The sequence below is a fragment of the Hylobates moloch genome, unplaced genomic scaffold (assembly GCF_009828535.3).
Source record: "Hylobates moloch isolate HMO894 unplaced genomic scaffold, HMol_V3 SCAFFOLD_5, whole genome shotgun sequence".
Taxonomy (NCBI): Eukaryota; Metazoa; Chordata; class Mammalia; order Primates; family Hylobatidae; genus Hylobates; species Hylobates moloch.
The window spans coordinates 87,161,928-87,184,607 of record NW_026652280.1 but is presented as its reverse complement, the minus strand read 5'-3'; positions in this window follow the sequence as shown (position 1 = coordinate 87,184,607).

Below are 22,680 nucleotides of genomic sequence, written 5' to 3'. Positions count from 1 at the left end.
CAAACAAACAAACAAACAAAAAAAAGGTGGAGTGCGATGGCTTGCGCCTGTAATCCCAGCCAGCACTTTGGGAGGCTGAGGCGGGCAGATCACTTGAGGTCAGGAGTTCGAGACCAGCTTGGCCAACATGGTGAAACCCCATCTCTACTAAGAGTACAAAAATCAGCCGGGTGTGGTGGTGGGCGCCTGTAACCCCAGCTACTCAGGAGGCTGAGGCAGGAGACTCGCTTGAACCCATGACCCAGAGGCTACGGTGAGCTGAGATTGCGCCACTGTACTCCAGCGTGGGCGACAAGACTCTGTCTCAAAAAAAAAAAAAAAAAAAATACTGGCCATTCCCCTTCAGCTCTTCCTCAGGGTCCCCTGAGCACTCCACACCCCCGTCTACACTGAGCACTCCACCCTGCTGTCTACACTGAGCACTCCACCCCTCCATCTACACTGAGCACTCCACCCCACCGTCTACACTGAGCACTCCATCCCGCTGTCAACACTGGCTGCCTCCCACCCTCATCTCCTGCTAAGGCCATTCCCTGCTGCATCTGTCTTCTAGATTCTGCAGCCTTCAGCACGCTGGGCCCCTCCCTTGTCCCCTTGAGCCACCTCCAGCCTCCCCCGAGCTGCTACTCCTCTCCCAGCAGCCTCCACCCAAGCCCCTCCAGTCCCCAAGCTGTCCCCTGCATCCGGCACTGCCCTTCTATGTGCTCCTTCCCTCCAGCTTCACAGCAGGGTCGGGCCTCCAGGCTCTGCCCACTGTGCCCATCCACAGGTTGTGGTGGGAGCTCCGAGGGGAGGCAGGGGTGTGCATGGACTTGGGACATCCGAGTCTGGGACCAGGGGCAGCAGGTTGGTGGAGTGTGGAGGGGGATAGGGACTTTCAGGTAGAGAGGCTGCAGGGGCAAAACCGGGACGGAGGATGCCCCTAAGGAGGGCTCTGACCCGGGGAATATTGTGCAGCTTCCTCTTTGCCATTCCTGGAGCTCAGACACTGGCTGGCTCTCACCCCACCCTTCCTGCAGGACACAGCTCCATCCCAGCGAGTCCCTAGCATAGACATCTCCAGCAGCACGGATGGGAAAGGAAGTCATCAAAGGTGCCCAGGACTGGAGGCTTTTTCTGGAGGTGGCAGAGGAGGGTGTGGGTCTCAGGGCTCTGGCTGAGGGCAAGTGTGGGAGGTCTTAGGTCTGCACCAGCCCCGTGAAGGCCCCTCCTGCTCCCTGGTGGAGTCCTAGAGGGAACAGCAGCCCCTAGGCTCTAGCAGGAGTGGGTAGGGGCTTTCTGGCTTCCTACTGCCAGCAGGATAGCTGGGCCTGGCACTGAGCCCAAAGATCACATGCCGGGGCATTGGCGCAGCGAGGAACAGACCCTCGCCAAAGCTGGCAAAGAAGACCCCATGGGGTGCAGCCGGTGAAGCTGAGAGCTCAATGTTTGAGGGAGCCTGGCAAAAGGGGTCCTCCCCTCCCTCTGCAGGCCAGGATCGCAGGTTTTCCTTACATGTTGGTAATTCTCAAACAACCCCATGGCCACTGGAGCAAAGATCACAGTGGACGGCGGCCTCGGGAGCAGTGGACAGGTCACGCAGTGCCTTTGATGCCGGAGCCCTCGCCTCCAAGTCAACAAACTCTGCAGCGGACTTTGCACCCGGACTTTGTTTTCGCCATACAAGGAAAGGGACAGTTCACAGGCGCTCTCGCTGCCCTCGCTGAGCCAGAAGCTGCAGCGTGAGCTCTCTCAAGCCCCATTTCCAGGTTCCCCAGGCATAGAACTGAGCCCCTACTCGCCCATTAAGTCCTCCTAATAGCCCTTCAAGGTCTTAATGTATGTCCATTAGACAGAGGGGAAAACTGAGGCCAGGGCAGGTGCCTTGACCGAGGTTCCTCGGCGAGCAGGGCGTGGAGCTGAGAACCTCGTCATTACTGCTCCCCACACAACCCTCTGGCCGTTCTTGGGGGAAGAGGCTGAGCCCGGGAGGGCCAGAGTGACGCAGACACCATGGGCCGCCTGCGGTAAGACGTGCGGCCACGAGAGGGCAGCAGCGGCCCGCCCGGCCGAGCTCTCTCCGGCGCTCAGTATCCGTCCCGGGCCAAGAAGAAGCAACTCTGCTGTGAAAACGGGTGACGGTAGATTGGCGGGAGGAGGGCGGAGGGGGCTGCGTGGGAGGGCGTGGAAGATGGACGTGGCCAGGGGAGTGGCAACTGCACACACTGGATGCTGTTAATATGAAGGGAAAGAACGTGGGCTCCGAGATCACTGGACACGGTTCCACCCTTCTTCCTGCTCACTGCATGGCCCTGGGCGGGTTGTTGAACCCTTGGAAACCTGTTTTTCTTTTTCTCCTTTTTTTTTTTTTGTTTGAGACAGGGTCTTGCTCTGTGGCCCAGACTGGAGTGCCCTGGCACGATCTTGGCTCACTGCTGCCTCCCAGGTTCAAGCGATCCTCCCAGCTCAGCCTCCTGCATAGCTGGGACCCCAGGTATGTGCCACCACAGCCGGCTAATTTTTGTATTTTTTTGTAGAGACGGGGGTTTTGTCTCAAGCTCCTGAGTTCACGCGATCCTCCTGCCTCAGCCTCCCAAAGTGCTGGGATTACTGGCATGAGCCACCGCACCCAGCAGAGACCTCAGTTTTCTAACCTGTGCCAGCAGGAATAATGATAGCTGCCTAGCTTGGCTGTGCTGGGAATTAAGTAAGATGACCGGGTAGCAAATATGAAATATTACTGGACACAGAGGGCCCCAGGCTGGGTTAGCAGGGGTGGTCAGGGCTGCTGCTTCCTGGCCTGTGCTTGAAGGAGGGGCCTCATTACCACCTGGGTGAGTCCTCTTCCAAGCCTGGCACTGCTGCATGGGAATAACTTCTGCCATCCAAGTTGGCAGATTGTGTGCAAAGTTAAGTCCCAACTCTTGGGGGTGGACTTCGAGGCCTCTTCATCGGACCCGCCTCTGGTGACTGCATTCGCACCTCCTCCTGTTCCTGGTTTAACCCAGCCCACCTTTCTCCCGCTGAGCCCTCCCTGGGCCTGCTGTCACCCTCATGCCACTGTGCTTCACAGTGCCACTCCCTGTACCCTGAATACTTTGCCCTGCCTCTCCACCCAGCTGAGAGTCAGGGCCCCTGTGAGGCTCTGCCCAGCCTGTCCTCTGGGTTTCTGCCTCTGCTGAGCACTTCCCTGCATGATTGCTTCCGAGAGTCCCCGCCAGCCTGTGAGCGTCTCAGGACTGGGACCCCTTCTCAGGACCGAGTCTTCCCGGTCTGCCTGCAATTTTTACAGGTGGGCACATTGTCCCTTGGCCAAAATCAGAGCCTGCACATCTGCAGATCTGTGCCAGCCACTGAGCACCCAGGCACCCCAGCAGGTAGCCCTGTTACCATCCCATTCTGTGAAGCTGAGGCTCAGAAAGGTGAAGTGCCTGGCCTGGGGCCACAGCCTGCGTCAGCTGCAGAGCCAGGAGCTGAGATTTGCACCTGCGGCTCTGCTCACAGGGTCCTGCAGAGACTGCTGCTGGAGCCGCCTATGTAGAGTCAAGAGAGTTCACGTTAACTCCCTCACATCCCTCAGCCAGGGTGGGGGCTGCCGATGGACACTCTGAGGGATGGCCTACCCTCCCCAACACCCCCTGTCAGGTTTGCCGGATCTCCTTGGAAGAAAAGCTCTGGGCAGAATTACACCGTTGGCCTGGCCTACACTCTCCTTAGTGGCTTAGGACCCTCAGCGGTGGATAAGTTGTGGGCAGAAGAGATGCAATCAGGATTCTCACCCACTCACCCCTTGCCAGCCCCAATAAGCTCAATAAGCTGGGCTAGGGCTGAGGAAGTGTCCAGGAAATGTGCAAATGGCCTGGGGCAGCCCTGTGTTCCTTTGAGTAAGGTTGCTGAAGGTGAGGCTGAAAGTTGGAGAAACAGCAGCCAGTGCTTATGGTTTTAATTAAGATAATGGAATGTATGTATGTATGTATGTATGTATTTATCTTTAGAGATAGAGTCTCACTCTGTTGCCCAGGCTGGAATGCGGTGACACAATCATAGCTCATTGCAGCCTCCACCTCCTATGCCCAAATGATCCTCCTACCTCGGCCTCCTGAGTAGCTGGGACTACAGACACATGCCAACTATGCCTAGCTAATTTTTTATTTCTATTTTTTGTGGAGACTGGGTTCTCACTTTGTTGCCCAGGCTGGTCTTGAACCCCTAGCTTCAAGCAATCCTCCTGCTTCAGCCTCCCAAAGTGGAGGGATTACAGGTGTGAGCCACCACACCTGGCCTGGAATTTATTTGTATTCTGATTATAAAATTAATACATTCTTATTGCAGAAAAGTTTGAAAATAGAAGAAAGGACAAAGAACAAAAAGCATATATAATTTCACAGCTAAGATCTCACTGCTGTTAACATTTTTATTTACTTTCAGGCTTTTTTCTTTCTAGGTACATATGCAGAGATAATATTTTATTTTATTATTTTATTTTATTTTATTTTATGTATTTATTTTTAGAGACAGGGCCTCACTCTGTCACCCAGGCTGGAGTACAATGGAGTGATCATAGCTCACTGCAACCTCGAACACCCGGGCTCAAGCAATCTCCCGACTCAGCCTGCTGAGTAGTTGGGATTGAAGTGTGAGTCACAACACCTGGCTAATTTTTTTACTTTTTGTATTGACAGAGGTCTCACTATGTTGCCCAGGCTGATCTCAAACTCCTGGGTTCAAGCGATCCTCCCACCTTGACCTCCCAAAGTGCTGGGATTACAGGCATGAGCCACCATGCCTGGCCTAAAACGCCACTTTTTATCATTTACTAAAATCCCATGGACACTTTGACCTGTCTGTATTCCATGCTATTGATCTGACTGTTGGCGTCTACATCATTATGGCCATCTATCATAAATTGTGCTGCTGCTTAGAATTTTTCTGGCCTGTCTCCTATTTGTATTCTTCCAGATAAATTTTAGAATCATTTTATCAAGTTCCCCTTGCAAAAAAAGACCTATTGGATTTTGGTTGAAAAATACTGAATTTTTACATTAACTTATGAAGGGGCTGGGCATGGTGGCTCATGCCTGTAATCCCTACACTTTGCGAGGCCAAGGCAGGTGGATCACTTGAGGTTGGGAGTTTGAGACCAGCCTGGCCAACATGGTGAAACTCAGTCTCTACTAAAAATATAAAAATTGCTGGGCACGGTGGCTCGCCTGTAATCCCAGCATTTTGGGAGGCCGAGGCGGGCAGATCATGAGGTCAAGAGATCAAGACCATCCTGGCTAACACGGTGCAACCCTGTCTCCACTAAAAATACAAAAAATTAGCCAAGCGTGGTGGCGGGCACCTGTGGTCCCAGCTACTCGGGAGGCTGAGGCAGAAGAATGGTGTGAACCTGGGAGGCGGAGCTTGCAGTGAGCCAAGATCGTGCCACTGCACTCCAGCCTGGGCGACAGAGTGAGACTCCATCTCAAAAAAATTAATAATAATACAAAAATTAGCCAGGGGTGGTGGTGTGCACCTATAATCCCAGTTACTTGGGAGGCTGAGGCAGGAGAATCGCTTGAATCCAGGAGGTGGAGGTTGCAATGAGCAGAGATCGTGCCACTGTACTCCAGCCTGGGTGACAGAGTGAGACTCCGTGCAAAAAAAAAAAACTTCTGAAGGATTGAGACTCTTAGACTCTTAGGTCTTCCTATCTGAGAGCACAATATAGCTTTTCATGTATTCAAGTCTTTTTCAATGCATCAACAGAATTTTGCAGTTTTTTCACGATATCCTGCTATTTCTTATAAAATGTATTCCTAGATATTCTGTATGTTTTCCAATTGTTTGTTAATAAATATTTTTAATTTGTCATTATTTCTTAATTGGCTGTTATTTGTATATAGGACATCTGTTGAATTTTTTTATTACTTTGAAAATGGCCATTCTTTTGTGTTTTTTTTTTTTTTTACCTTTCTATTTGGAGATAATTTTGACTTACAGAAGATTTGCAAAAATAGTACAGAGAGTTCCTGTTTCCCCCTTATGTTAACCCAGTTTCTCCTTATGTTAACATCTTACATAACTATAGAACAATTGTCAAATCTAAGAATCAACCTGGAAACAATGCTATTAACTAAACTGCAGAAGCTATTCAGATCTCACCAGTTCTCCTACTGCTCCCCTTTTCTCGTCCAGTGTTCAATCCGGAATCCTACATTATATTTAGTTGTCGTTTCTCTTTGGTGTCTTCCAATCTGTGACAGTTCCTCAGTCTTTGCCTTTCATGACTTTCATTTTTTTATACTTTTGAAAAATACTGGCCGGTTGTTTTGTAGAATGCCCTCAGTTTGGGTTTGCCTGAAGTTTTTTGTGATTAGATGGAGGTCATGCATTATTGGAGAGGGTGCCCCAGCCTGGATATGCAAGCTCAGTGCATCGTATCAGGGGGTTTGTAATGTCAGTTTATACCACCAGAGACCCTAACCTTGAGCATTTCGTGAAGATGCTGTCTGCCAGGATTCTCCACTAGAAAGTTACTATTTTTCCCTTTTTAATTACTAAATGTCTGAGGTGAAATACTTTGAGACTATGCAAATATCCTGTTTCTGCTTTAACTTCGGCTCACTAAGTTTAGCATTCATCTATGGATCTTGCTTATAGCAATTATTACTGTGGAGTTCTAATGGTAATTTTCTGTTTCTCTCATTCTTTCAACCTTTATTAATTTGCTTCTTCCTCATTTATTCATTTTGTTTAAGTTGTTTATAGCAATACGGATTCGTGGATATTGGTTTTATTCTTTGGGTTGCAATCGAATCCTATCATTATTTTGTTAGTCAGTTGTTCCATCCGACCTTGGTCATTAGGAGCCCTTGAAATTTGGCTCCTAAGCTTTTTTTTTTTTTTTTTTTGAGACCGAGTCTCACTCTGTCACCCAGGTTGGAGTGCAGTGGCATGATCTTGGCTCCCTGCAACCTCCACCTCCCAGGTTCAAGCGATTCTCCTGCCTCAGCCTCCAGAGTAGCTGGGATTATAGGTGCTCCACCACCATGCCCGGCTAATTTTTTGTATTTTTAGTAGAGATGGGGTTTTACCATGTTGGCCAGGCTGGTCTCAAACTCCTGACCTCAGGTGATCCACCCACCTCGGCCTCCCAAAGTGCTGGGATTACAGGCGTGAGCCACCACACCCGGCCTCCTATACCATTTTAACATGCCCGTCTTTTCTTTTTCTTTCCTACTTTCTGTGACCGTAAGAAGTTCCAGGATACATTTTTGCTGCCCTAGACTTAGCTTCAATCAGTTCTCAGAAAAGCCCTGGTTCTTTCTATGGGATATTTAGAAAACTAGCTCTGTATGGCCAGGCGCGGTGGCTCACGCCTGTAATCCCAGCACTTTGGGAGGCCAAGGTAGGCGGATAACGAGGTCAGGAGATCGAGACCTTCCTGGCTAACATGGTGAAACTCCACCTCTACTAAAAATACAAAAAATTAGCCGGGCGTGATGGCAGGTGCCTGTAGTCCCAGCTACTCAGGAGGCTGAGGCAGGAGAATGGCATGAACCCCAGAGGCAGAGCTTGCAAAGATCGGCTGCCACTGCACTCCAGCCTGGGCAACAGAGTGAGACTCCATTTCAGGAAAAAAGAAAAAGAAAAAAGAAAACTAGCTCTGTATGCTAGGTTGTTTTTTGTTGTTGTTGTTTTTTTTTTAAGACAGAGTCTCTCTGTTGCCCTAGCTGGAGTATAGTAGCACAATCACAGCTCACTGTAGCCTCAACCTTCTAGGCTCAAGCAATCCTCCTGCCTCAGTCTCCCAAGTAGCTGGGACTACAGGCATGCGCCACCATACGTGGCAGTTTTTAAAAATTGTTTGTAGAGATGGAGTCTCCGTATGTTGCCTGGTCTGGAACTCCTGGCCTCAGGTGATCCTCCTGCCTTGGCCTCCCAAAGTGCTGAGATTACAGGGCATGAGCCACTGTACCTGACCTGGCCAAGATCTGTCTGTTTTTTAAAAGAAGTTGTTTTATAGTTTTTATCTCAAGTTTTCTAGCTATTTATATTGGTTACAAAAAAGGATGATTTTACTACCTCCTTTCCAATGTTTCTACATATTTTTTCATTTTATCTAACTGCATTTTAAAATAAACTTTTAATTTTACAATGGTTTCATATTTACAGAAAATGTGCAAAGATAGTAAAGAGAGTTCCTGTGTACTCCACACCTGGGTTTCCTTATTATTATCTTAACGTGATACACAATTAATAAACCAATAACATTATTATTCACTGAAGTCCACACTTTCTTTCTTTCTTTCTTTTTTTCTGAGACAGAGTCTCCCTCTGTCGCCCAGGCTGGAGTGCAGTGGCGCAATCTTGGCTCACTGCAGCTTCCACCTCCTGGGTTCAGGCAATTCTGTGGCTCAGCCTCCCAAGTAGCTGGGATTACAGGCGCCTGCCACCATGCCCGGCTAATTTTTTTAATTTTTAGCAGAGATGGAGTTTCACCATGTTAGCCAGGATGGTCTTGAACTCCTGACCTCGTGATCTGCCTGCCTCAGCTTCCCAAAGTGCTAGGATTACAGGCGTGAGCCACTGTGCCCGGCGTCCACACTTTCTTTAGATATCCTTCCGTTTTACCTAATGTCCTTTTTCTGGTTCAGGATCCCATCCAGAAAACAACATTACCTCTCGCCATCAGGTCTTCACGGGCTCCCCTTGACGGGAACAGTTCCTCAGACTTTCCTTGTTTTTTTGACCTTGACAGTTTTGAGGAGGACTGGTATCTTAGTCTGTTTTGTGCTGCTATCACAGACTAGCTGAGACTGATACATGATACTTGAAAAAAATGTATTCTTACAGTTGTGGAGGCTGGGAAGTTCAAGACGAAGTTGCTGGCTGGTTTGGTCTCTGGTTCCAAGATGGCGCCTTGCTGCTGCGTCCTCTGGAGAAGAAGAATGTGGTGTCCTCTCACTGCAGAAGATGCAAGCGCTAAAAGGAATGAACTCCCTTTGCCAAGCCATTTTATAATGGGCATTAATTCATAAAGGATGAAACCCTGAGAAGCATCAAGCTTTAAAGCACTGGTTCTCAACCTTTTTGGTCTCAGGAGCCCTTTATACTCTTAAAATGTTTTGAGGATCCCAAAAAAGGCTTCTACAGGTTCTATCTTTTAATATTTACCATATCAAAAATTAAACTGAAAAAATTTTAAATTATTTATTCATTTAAAATAACAAGGATAAACCCATTGCATGCTAACATAAATCATGTATTTTATGAAAAATAGCTATATTTATCAAAACAAAAATTGGTGAGAAGAATGGCATGTATAAATTTTCTTTTGTTTATTTTTTGTTTTTAGGTGGAATCTCGCTGTCGCCCAGGCTGGAGTACAGTGGCACGATCTTGGCTCACTGCAAGCTCCGCCTCCTGGGTTCACGCCATTCTCCTGCCTCAGCCTCCTGAGTAGCTGGGACTGCAGGTGCCTGCCACCACGCCCGGCTAATTTTTTGTATTTTTAGTAGAGATGGAGTTTCACCGTGTTAGCCAGGATGGTCTTGATCTCCTGACCTCATGATCCACCCACCTCAGCCTCCCAAAGTGCTGGGATTACAGGCGTGAGCCACCACACCAGGCCTAAATTTTTGTGAATGTCTTTAATGCCTGCCTTCTCATATTTGTTTCTGCATTCAAGTTATTGCAAAATGTTGTGTTGGTTGAAGTATATAAAGAAAATGTGGCCTCATACCGTTGTGTAGTTAGAAAGGCAAGAGTATTTTGATTCTCTCTTCAAATAATCATGGATAGCCTGCTGTTATGACACCAGAATGCAAAAAGTTGTAGTAAATAAAGGTTAGGTGCAGTGTGGAATCTGAAATCATGTGAATGAACTTTCTGAGTTTTGTAACATTAAAGTCTAGTTGCGTTAAGCTACTGTGATAGCATATAGCATTGTCCTAATACTGGAATTAGTATCAGAAGTGGGGTGCTACTGTTAATAAATAAAAAGAAATAACTAAATCATGTGACACTGGCTCAGAAGTCAGGCAGTAGGCTGTGTGGAACCTGACATCACGCCATGTAATACATTGGCAACCATTTGATCCAGCTGTCTGTCATGATGACTTGGAAAGTCAACCACATGCTTACAGAGCCTGTAGACATAGGGGAAAAGAGTATAAAACAGAATACTAACAGTGGACCTTGGTTCTTACCAGTTGCATTTAGCCAAATATTAAACAAAAGAGATATTCTTGGGCAGCAACTGGACCATTTTCAAGTAAAAGTGAAAAGTAATAAACAAAGTCCAGACATTTGTGCCCATGTGGGTTAAGAAAAATCCATTTGCTTCTAGACACCGTATATGAAAACAACACTGAAAACAAGCCTTTGAGTGGTAAAGGCCAATTAACACTCAGCGCGGTAACAAAGACCAGGTGGGCTAACCCCAAATGAAATGAAATGCCTGTGGTGATGAGGAGGCAGAGAAGTAAAATCAAGTTTGAGCATTTCGTTTAGGAAAGTTTGGGCTCTGACTACTTGCACATGCAAACAGACTGGAAACACACAGATCAGACGTCTACCACTTCTTCTAGGGAATTGCATTGCCAAAGAAGTCATGAAACCAGACTCTATACTGTTTGGGCGTTAAAATAAAAACAACCTTTAGGGCCCTAAACTTGCATGGGCAGGAAGTGGGCTGCCAAAGCCGTTCATCCTCTAAGGTGGACCTAGTTCCTAGTCCCCAGTATACACTTCAGATGTGGCCCTGGAGGACACTGGACATGGAGGACCTCCCAGAGGATGAGGCTAGAGCTTTATTTCTCCAATGACCTCAGCTGCCTCTATTTCCCCTTCTTCCTCTGCAAGTCCTATCATCGTTATTATTATTATTATCATCATTTTTATTTTGAGATAAGGTCTCGCTCTGTCGCCCAGGCTGGAGTGCAGTGACACAATCATGGCTCACTGCAGCCTCCATCTCCCAGGCTCAAGTGATCCTCCTGCCTCAGCCTCCTGAGTAGCTGGGAGTACAGGCACATGCCACCATGCTTGGCTATCTTTTTTTCAGTAAAGATGGGGCTCTCACTATGTTGCCAGGGCTGGTCTCAACCTCTGGGGTTCAAAAGATCCTCCCACCTCAGCCCCTAAGTAGCTGGGATTTGGGTGCACGCCACCATGCCAACTAATTTTTAATTTTTTTTTTTGTATGGACAGGACGTACAGTGTTGGAAATGGATTGCTTGCAGAGGCAGGAGGATCGCTTGAGCCCAGGAGTTTGATCACACTGTGAACCATGATCGCACCCCTGCACTCCAATCTGGGCAACAGAGTGAGACCTTGTCTCAAAAAAAGAGAGAGAGAGAGAGACTCAAAGACAGGCAAAGGAGTGGGAAAGCTTTATTTTATTTATTTATTTTTTTTTTTTTTTTTTTGAGACGGAGACTTGCTCTGTCCCCCAGGCTGGAGTGCAGTGGCGCGATCTCGGCTCACTGCAAGCTCCGCCTCCCGGGTTCACGCCATTCTCCTGCCTCAGCCTCCCGAGTAACTGGGACTACAGGCGCCCGCCAACACGCCCGGCTAATTTTTTGTATTTTTAGTAGAGACGGGGTTTCACCGTGTTGGCCAGGATGGTCTCGATCTCCCGACCTCGTGATCCGCCCGCCTCGGCCTCCCAAAGTGCTGGGATTACAGGCTTGAGCCACCGCGCCCGGCCGGGAAAGCTTTATAGTGGACAAAAAGGAAGGCTCCAAGTCTGCCCTATTGGCATGGTGCTGAAGGTGGGCTAACTAGAGATAGGGGGTGCTACGTGGTTGACTATGGGTGCATCTTTGGCTTTCCCTGATTGGTCCTAAGTTGGAAGCAGGGACAAAAATTAGGGAAGCTGTTAGTTATTAATCAAGTTCTAGCAGTACTGGACTGGTTGTGATAGAAGTTATTGCTTTGGCCAGGTGCGCTGTAATCACGGCCAGTAAGCCGTGATTGTGCCACTGCACTTCAGATTGGGTGACAGAGTGGGACCCTGTCTCTAAAAAAATAAAATAAGGCTGGGCACAGTGGCTCACACCTATAATCCCAGCACTTTGAGAGGCCAAGGTTGAGGTCAGCAGTTTGAGACCAGCCTGGCCAACATGATGAAACCTCATCTCTCCTAAAAACACAAAAAATTAGCTGGGCGTGGTGGCATGTGCCTGTAATCCCAGCTGCTCTGGAGGCTCAGGCAGGAGAATCGCTTGAACCTGGAAGGCAGAGGTTGCGGTGAGCCGAGATCCCACCACTGCATTCCAGCCTGGGTGACAGAATGAGACTCTGTCTTAAATAAATAAATAAATAAATAAATAAATAAATAAATAAATAAAATAAACCTTTTTTTTTTTTTTTTGAGACAGAGTCTCACTCTGTTGCTCAGGCTGGAGTGCAGTGGCTCGATCTCGGCTCATGGCAACCTCTACCTCCTGGGTTCAAGCTATTCTCCTGCCTCAGCCTCCCAGATAGCTGGGATTACAGGCATGTACCACCAGGCCCAACTAATTTTTGTATTTTTAGTAGAGATGGGATTTCATCATGTTGGCCAGGCTGGTCTCGAATTCTTGGCTTCAAGTGATCTGCCGACCTCGGCTTCCCAAAGTGCTGGAATTATAGGCGTGAACCACAACGCCATGGCAATCTTTTTTATCAGTGTAGATAGACTCAAAATATTCTGATTTTAGTCAATGGCCTACAGTCCATTACAACCATTACTTATTTTGAGTTTGTGTTCCATTCTCGTTTATCTATTTATTATTTATCTTTTAAAAATCTCTACCAAAAAAAAAAGATATATAAAGAGAGCAAAAAGACTGGCCATAGAGTAGGAAAAGATATTTACAACAAATGTAACTGGCAACCCTCATGTCCATAATATATAATCCACAAAGGACCCCTGCAAGTCTGTGAGAAAAATCCAGAAGACTCAGTAGAAAAATTAAAACACTTGAACGGGTATTTTGTAAGAGAGAAATCCAAATGGTTAACAGATATAAGAAATGGTGCCCATCCTCATTAGGAATTTTAAAAATGCAAATTAAAACCACAACAAAATTCTATTACATATTAACCAGAGAAGCAAACATTTAAAAGTCTGACAATACCAAGAATGGGGCGGATGTAGCATAATGGGAAACTTTCATACACTCCGTTGGCATTATCTTATAAGGTTGAAGCATCTTATACCCTACAGCCTGACAGTGTCACTCCTAGTACCTACGGGAAAGAAACGGGTTCCAGAAGACATGTATAAATTGGTATGTTCCCATGCAGCTAATAAAGACAGACCCAAGACTGGGTAATTTACAAAGGAAAGAGATTTAATGGACTTACAGTTCCACATGGTTGGGGAGGCCTCACAATCATGGTGGAAGGCAGAGGAGAAGCAAAGCCACATCTTACATGGCGGTAGACAAGAGGGCTTGTGCAGGGGAACTCCCATGTATGAAACCATCAGATCTCATGAGACTTATTCACTATCACAAGAACAGCAGGGGAAAGACCCACCCCCATGATTCAATTACCTCCCATTGGGTCCCTCCCACGACATAGGAATTATGGGAGCTACAATTCAAGATGAGATTTGGGTGGGGACACAGCCAAACCATATAAGTGCACAAGAATGTTCATCACAGCAGTGTTCATAATATCCAAATTCTAGAAGCAGTCCAAATGCTGACCTACAGGGGAACAGATAAACAAATTGTGGTCATTCACATAATGACATGCCAAACAGCAATAAATATAAGCAAGTTACAGCTACATATAACAACCAAAGCATGATGAAGAGCATGGGAAGCCAGGCACAGACGGATGCATGCAGCATGATTCATTCATAGGCTGCTCAAAATGAAACAAGTTTGACTAGGAATGCATGCAAAGGTGTCAAAACTGTAACAAAAAGCAAGGAGGTGGCGCTCACAAAAACCAAGAGCTTGTTACTCATAGGGAAAGCAAAAAGGGATGTGTGCAAGAACAAGCAACACACAGCCTTCAGAGAGCTGGAAAAGCTCTATTTCTCTTTTCTTCTTTTTTCCTTTCTTTTCTGAGTCGAGGTTTTGCTCTGTTGCCCAGGCTGGAGTGCAGTGGCATGATCATAGCTCACTGCAATCTTGAACTCCTGGGCTCAAGTACTCCACCCACCTCAGCCTCCCAAGTAGCTGGGACTACAGGGGCACGCCACCTCACCTGGCTAATTTTTTAGATTTTTATAGAGAAAAATGGTCCCTCTTTGTTGCCTAGGCTGGTCTCGAGCTCCTGGGTCCAAGCAATCCTCCTGCTTAGGCCTCCCAAAGTGCTGTGATTACAGGCTAAGCCACTGTGCCCTGCCACGTGTCACTGTTAAAGGGAAGATTCCAGGCTGGGCGCGGTGGCTCACGCCTGTAATCCCAGCACTTTAAGAGGCCGAGGCAGGTGGATCACGAGGTCAGGAGATCAAGACCATCCTGGCTAACAGGGTGAAACCCTGTCTCTACTAAAAATACAAAAAAACTAGCCTGGCGTGGTGGCCGGCACCTGTGGTCCCAGCTACTCGGGAGGCTGAGGCAGAAGAATGACGTGAACCTGGGAGGCAGAGCTTGCAGTGAGCCGAGACTGTGCCACTACACTCCAGCCTGGGCAACACAGCAAGACTCTGTCTCAAAAAAAAAAAGGTAAGATTCCAGTAGAGACAAGTGGGACGTCCCGGAGAGGCAGTAGTTAATCAGTGGGATAAAGTTCCCCAGGAGATTGTGGGGGATAGAACCCGCATCTCAGGTGAGAAGATATTTCACTGGTGAGAGCACCTCTTCCAATGCTACTAGAAGGGAGGAGAAAGGGATGGACGTGTGTTTCTTCAGGCCTGGTGCAGGCAGGGAGGAAGGGAGTTAAGGGAGTTCCCATGACAGGGCTGCTGTTGTCTCTTTGAAGAAAGAGGCAAGACCTGCTGAAAGAGAATGAGGTGGGTTTGAAAATGGTGGAGGGGGCTGGATGCGAGCACCATGCCAGGTGAGCATGGGGTTTCTGGCAGCTCAGAAGGCCTGGTTGTGGGAAAAAGCCACAGGTCTCTCTCAGCACCCACCCAGGGGCAGGCATGCAGGTGGGCAGCTGGATTCATCCAGCGGGGTGGGGCTGCCAAGGGGAGTGTGGGAAGGACAAGGATGTGGAAGACACTCTATTGGCAAGAGAATGACTAACTTGTTGGGTGTGGCTGCAGCCCAGGAGCAGGTGCGTGGGAGTCTCGAGGCAGGATAGCTGGAAGATGGCTCAGGAGTGGGAGCCAGGTGGATTCTCTCTAAGATGGAGCCTGTCCCTGGGGATGATGACAGGGTCCCGAGCATGGCCTTGGAGCAGGAGAAGCCACAAGGGTCAGCAGGACTAGGATGAAGGAAGTCACAGGGTGCACATGGAGGCTGGAGCACCCCATTGACAACCTCAGGGCTGGGGGTGTGGAGGGAAGATAGTGGTCCGATGTAATCAGAGTTAGATGGGGAAGTTGGTAGAAGGCAGTGCCTGGGAGTGGTCTTTTGAAGGCAGAGTCTCCTTGAAGCTCAGGAAGAGAAATACTTCAGTGTGTATTTTTCAAGGCATGAAAAGGCTTTCCCTAGCACTTCACACAGGCTGCCATCCTGGAAACACTGGGTGGAAATTCAACACTAGCTCTTGGGAAAGTCAGACATCTCCAAAACATATGTGACCCATGGAAGACAAAACTGTTAGAGACTGGGGGTGGGGAGGGGTGATCAATGACACCATAAGTGCTACCGGGAAACTTAAGTGAAATCAGAAATCTAAAGGGGAGGAAGCGTGCAGCATTTCTCACCGGGGTCCTGGTTAGGATTCACTGTGACTCACCTCATGACGGGTTACACTCGGGTGCTGGCGTAACGTTTAGCGTTTAGAATTGGTCAAATGTGCCTGGGCATGCCAGAACACAGATGACAAGACAGGGTTTGTGGTTGTGAAGATCTCAAAAGACAGGAAGCAGCCCTTTATTTCCCAAATACACTATTGTTCAAATCGGTGACACTTATTTATTTGCTACTCTACACAGAAAGTTGATCAACATAACTCTTGAAAAACCATTCAGGTTCTGCAACACTCTAATGGGTTTGTTTCTTTTTCTTCTCTAGGCAAAACAATATCAAATCATATACCTTCTTCTCAAAGAACGATTTTCCCACTTATTTGCAGTCCTTTTGAGTGGAATGACTTGAACTTTTGGCAATAATTTAATAAGGAATGGATAGGCAGGTTTATACCTCAGCTATTGCATGCTATATACTACTTTAAAATGTGTATTGGGATTAAGTTGGGGTTTTTTTTTTGTTGTTGTTGTTGCTAAAGAGCATTTCTCCTAAAAAACAGTTTTCTATTTTAAAACACTCTTTTTCAGCAGGGCGCAGGGGACTCACGCCTGTAATCCTAGCACTTTGGGAGGCCAAGGCGGGCAGATCATGAGGTCAGGAGTTCGAGACCAGCCTGGCTAACATGATGAAACCCTGTCTCTACTAAAATTGCAAAAAATTAGCCAGGCATGGTGGCACACGCCTGTAGTACCAGCTACTCGGGAGGCTGAGGCAGGAGAATTGCTTGAATCAGGGAGGTGGAGGTTGCAGTGAGCCGAGATTGTGCCACTGGACTCTAGCCTGGGCAACAGAGCAAGACTCTGTCTTAAAAAAACAAAAAACAGAAGAAAAATACTCTTTTTCTACTATAAAAGTAATAAATATTTTGTAGCCATTTTGAGAAATAAAGGCAAGCTAATTTCTTTGCTATTTTTGACCATTTAGTGTTACAGATGAATACTAGAATTATTTTCTCAAGTTCCAAAAGAATACAAAATGAGTTTTGAGGTCTTGTTATTGGTACATTCTGATTTAGAATATTTAGAATTGTTACATCTTCCTGGTGAGTTGAATTTTTTTTATCATTTATCATAAAGTGACCCTCTTTATTTCTTTTCTTTTCTTTTCTTTTTTTTTTTTTTTGAGACAGAGTCTCACTCTGTCACCAGGCTGGAATGCAGTGGCGTGATCTAGGCTCACTGCAACCTCCGCCTCCTGGGTTCAAGTGATTCTCCTGCCTCAGCCCCCCAAGTAGCAAGGACTACAGGTGCACGCCACCAGACCCAGCTAATTTTTCTATTTTTAGTGGAGACAAGGTTTCACCATGTTGGCCAGGATGGTCTCGATCGCCTGACCTCGTGATGCCCCCACCTTGACCTCCCAAAGTGCTGGGATTACAGGCATGAGCCACCGCACCTGGCCAACCTTCTTTATTTATAATATTGCTTTCTAAAGAATCAACTTTGGCCAGGCCCGGTGGCTCACACCTGTAATCCCAGCACTTTGGGAGGCCAAGGTGGGTGGATCACGAGGTCAGGAGATCGAGACCATCCTGGCTAACACAGTGAAACCCCATCTCTACTAAAAATACAAAAAATTAGCCAGGCATGGTGGCGGGCGCCTGTAGTCCCAACTACTCTGGAGGCTGAAGCAGGAGAATGGCATGAACTCGGGAGGCAGAGCTTGCAGTGAGCCGAGATCGTGCCACTGCACTCCAGCCTGGGAGACAGAGAGAGACTCCGTCTCAAAAAAAAAAAAATTTTACCTGGGCATGGTGGCAGGCACCTGTAATCCCAGCGACTTGGGAGGCTGAGGCAGGAGAATTGCTTGAACCTGGGAGGGGCACTGCTTTGCTCCTGGGGAGGCGGAGGTTGCAGTGAGCCAAAAATGCACCACCGCACCCCCACCCGGGCCCCAAAAAAAAAAATCCCCCCCAAAAAAAAAAAAAAAAAAAAAAAAGAATCAACTTTATTGGGGGTATAATTAACAGAATAAAATGCACCTATTTTAAGTGTTCAATTCCATGTGCGCACGCGCATACACACACATTAACTACCATCATAATCCATAATCCATTTTTCCATTTTTGACTTTTACCTTTCTTTACAGCTGTTTTGTTTGTTTTTAGCTAAATTTATTGAGGTATAATATACATTTAGTAAAATTTACATCTCCATGACTCCATGACAAATGTACACAGGCAAGTAACCATCACCACAATCAAAATATAGAATATTTCCATCATCCCCAAAACTTCCGTTATCCCCCTCTGTAGTCAGTCTAGGGTTGCCAGATTTAGTAAGTTTACCTGGGCAACCTGTATTTTCTCTGGCAACGCTAAGTCATTTCCTGTCTTCCCACTCCCATCCCTGGCAGCTACTGTTTTCTGTCTCTATACTTTTTTGTTTTCATGAATGTCATATAAATGGAATCATACTGTATGTCATCTCTTACAGCTGGTCTCTTTCTCTTAGCACAATGGCTTTTGAGATTCATCGGTGGTGTTGCATATATCGGTAATTGGTAACTTTTTTTTTTTTTTTTTTTGAGATGGAGTCTCATTCTGTTGCCCAGGCTGGAGTGCAGTGGTGCCATCTCGGCTCACTGCAACCCCTGCCTCCCAGGTTCAAGCGATTCTCTTAAGTCATCCTCCCGAGTAGCTGGGACTACAGGTGCGTACCACCATGCCTGGCTAATTTTTGTATTTTTAGTAGAGACAGTTTTTCACTACATTTGCCAGGCTGGTCTCAAACTCCTGACCTCATGTGATCCATCTGCCTCAGCCTCCCAAAGTGCTGGGATTACAGGCGTGAACCACTGTGCCTAGCCGGTAATTCGTGACTTTTTATGGCTGGGTAGTGTCCATTTTAAAGGCATACCACAAGTTGTATATCCATTCATTCACCCATTGATTAGCATTTGGGTGTTTCCAGTTGTGACATAAAAAGAAATATATAAGTGGTCTCTGCCCCTGTTCCTGGCACACAGCTTCTAAAGCTCTTGGAGTCTCAGGAGTGATCATGGTGTCTTTTTGTATGCTAATGAGACAACTGGTGTGGCCGGGGACCCCTATATACCTTAGGAGGGGTCTGGTCACCACAAAGACCAAGGCATGATTACAAGATTGGAACTTTCAGCCCCACCCCACCTTCCCACTTCTTTGGAGGGAAGAGAGGCTGAGATTGAGCTAATGACCAATGGCCAATTACTTAATCGATCACACCGATGTAATAAAGCCTCCATAAAAGTCTAAAGGCCTGGGCCAGGCGAAGTGGCTCATGCCTGTAATCCCAAGACTTTGGGAGGCCAAGGTGGGTGAATCGCCTGAGATGGGGAGTTTGAGACCAGTCTAACCAACATGGAGAAACCAGTCTCTACTAAAAATACAAAAATTAGCCAAGTGTAGTGGTATATGCCTGTAATCCCAGCTACTAGGGAGGCTGAGGCAGGAGGATCACTTGAACCCGGGAGATGGAGGTTGCAGTGAGCCGAGATCACACCATTGCACTCCAGCCTGGGCAAGAAGAGCAAAACTCCACCTCAAAAAAAAAAAAAAAAAAAAAAAAAAATCTAAAGGCCAGGGTACAGAGAACTTTGTGGTTCATGAACACATATATGTGCCAGGAGTGTGGTGCACCCCTAGCTCCACGGGAACAAAAGCTCTTGGGTTTGGGACCCTTCCAGACCTTGCCCTATGCTTCTCTTCATCTGCTGTTCATTTGTATCCTTTATAATAAATCGGCAACTGGAAGTAAGGTGTTTCCCTGAGCTCTGTGAGCTCTAGCAAATGACAAAACTAAGGAGGAGGTCGTGGGCCCCTCTGATTTGTAGCTAGTGTGGTAACCTGGGGACCCACTACTTGGGATTGATGCCTGAAGCAGGGGCATTCTTCTGGGACTGAGTTCTTAACCTATGGGGTCTATGCTAACTCCACAGAGTTAGTGTCAGAATTGAATTAAATTGTAGGATACCCAGTTGGCATCTGCAGAGAATTGCTTGGTGTGGAAAACCCACACGTTGGGCTGGGCACAGTGGCCCACACCTGTAATCCTAGCACTTTGGGAGGCCGAGGAGGGAAGATTGCTTAAGGCCGGGAGTTCGAGACCAGCATGGGCAATGTAGTGAGACCCCTGTCTCTACCAAAAATTAAAAAAAAAAAAAAAAATTAGCTGAGGATAGTGCACACCCATAGTCCCAGCTACTTGGGAGGCTGAGGTGGGAGGATGGTGTGAGCCTTGGAGATCAAGGCTGCACTGAGCCATAATTGTGCCACCACAGTCCAGCCTGGGTGATAGAGAAAGATCCTGTCTTGAAAAAAAAGAAAGAAAGAAAGAAAAGGAAACCTACACATGGATGTCAGACGTGTTGTGAGTAGAACAAGGTTTTCCTTTACCAGTTTTGGCAATTACAAATACAGCTGCTATAAACACTTCCTACAGATATTTGTGTGGATGTATGTTTTCATTTCCCTAGAGTAAATACCTACGAGTGGGACTGCTGGGTCACGTACGTGTATGTTTAACTGCCAAACTGTTTTCCAAAGTGGTTGTACCATTTTTCATTCCCACCAGCAACTCTACGGGAGTTCAGGTTGCTCTGAGTCTTCACAGATACTTGGCATTTTCATTTTGGGCCTGGAAGGGGGGTTGAAGGGAGCCCCCAGGACGCTGGTGCCACTGTTACTGAGTGTTCATTCCACAGGGGGGTTCAGTTTGTGAAAATTCATCAAGCTATAAACATTTATGTGCACTTTTCTGGACGTATACTAATCCTCAATTAAAACTCTTTAAACCATATCAAATACATGTGAACTAAATTAACAATTTAATAAAATTTTTATTTAATTTTAAAGCATGTTAATAAAAATTAACATGCTTTAAAAATTAAAAAAAAAAAACTCAGAGTAAGTCCGTAGTAGCCTGGTTTCATAATCCTGAAGACTTTTCCCCTGGCCATCCATAATGAATACCTGAAAACTAAATTCATTCTTCTAAACATTATAAGAGACATGTCAGGAGGCTCAGAACAATAATGCGTATTCAATTTTCCTCCTATCCCCATCAATTATTCACTTTTATTCTCAAAATTCTCATAATTGTAATATTCTTAGTTTTGTGTTCAGAACATAAAAATAAACCTTCTATTTTCAAATAATGACAATAAAGGGTGAAGCATGAAGGGGAGTATTGGCTTCCTCCTGAAAGGGAACTCCCTTTAATGACAGAGAACAACTCCTTCCTGAGGGAGTTTCTGGTGACAAGGGAAGGGCTTTCTGCCTGGTGTGACAAAGGCGGCACCATGGAGGGGTTCGGAATGGTTTGGGACTCCGGGACTTCAAGTCGTTCCAAACTCCAGAGAATCCTCTTCCAAATACCAGAGTCCTGTTCTTTTGTAATCAATAATAGTAACAACGGGCCCAGGTGCGGCAGCTCATGCCTGTAATCCCAGCATTTTGGGAGGCCAAGGCAGGCAGATCACCTGAGGTCAGGAGTTTGAGACCAGCTTGGCCAACATGGTGAAACCCCGTCTCTACTAAAAATACAAAAATTAGCTGGGTGTGGTAGCACACGCCTGTAATCCCAGCTACTAGGGAGGCTGAGGCAAGAGAATCGCTTGAACTCAGGGGGCGGAGGTTGCAGTGAGCCAAGATGGCGCCACTGCACACCAGCCTGGGCGACAGGATGAGACTCCATCTCAAAAACAAAACAAAACAAAAACAAACAAAAAAACACACAAAAAACACTAGCTAATATTTACTCAGTCCTCTCTGTGTAATGCCCCATTATAAGCAATTTACATGCACTCATATATCATTGAATTCCCATAACCATCTGATGAGGCAGGTCCTATTACTCCTCTATTTTAGCATACAGTTCATTCTCATAATTTGTAGATTCCAAATTTGCAAATTCACTTAGTAGGTAAAAAATTTATGTGTAACCCCCCACCGCCCCCCCAACAAATCAATACTTGCAGCGTTTCCGAGGCCATGAGCCTGTACATGCCATGTGCCTGGAGTGGGGAAAATCCAAGTCGCCGCGTGCTAGAGTCCCTGGCTGAGACCCAGCAAGGACTCTCTCTGCCCTCATTTCTGCTCACCTACTGCCAACAACTGTCCTTTTCTTGGTCTGTTTAGCGCCACATTTTTGTAATTTTTTGTTTTTGGGTGGTGGTTTTGCATTTTTAAATGGCCCCCACACATAGGGTTGAAGTGTTATCTAGTGTTCCTCAGTGCAAAAGGTCTGTCTTAGGGAGAAAATACATGTTAGATGTACCTCATTCAGGCATGAGTTATATGCTGTTGTCTGTGGGTTTGATACCAGTGGGCTGGGGAGGTGCCCAAACGCAGGTGGGACCTTGACCCCGGGCTCTTGATGTCATTACAAAAAGGAATTCAAGGATGAGTCAGAAAATAGTAAAGTACAAAGACTTATTACAAGGTGAAAATTACATACTCAAGAAAGAGGAATGCGGGCCCACTCAAGAGAGAGTCGAGCAATGGTTTGGGGTTTCTACCTTTACGGGTTTCTTTAACCAACAGGTGGAATATTCATGAAAATTCCTGGGAAAAGGTGGAAATTTCTTGGAGCGGTGGTGTCACCCATTTTTGCGCCAAATCTGAGTGTTCCTGAAACTGTCACGGTACTGGTGGTTGTGTGTTTAGTATGTTAATGAGCACACAGTGGGTCCTAGGGGAAGCCTAGGTCAAGCCCAGCGCCATGTTGGGTCCAGTTGGTCTTAGCCAGCTTGGTTCATACCTTGGTTTTTCAGGGTCTTAGCAGACGACAGTCTCTAGTCATGTAAAACTGCTGCCTGGAATTTAATTCTCCTGTGACCACCCTGTATTATTCCCATCTCATTAATGTGT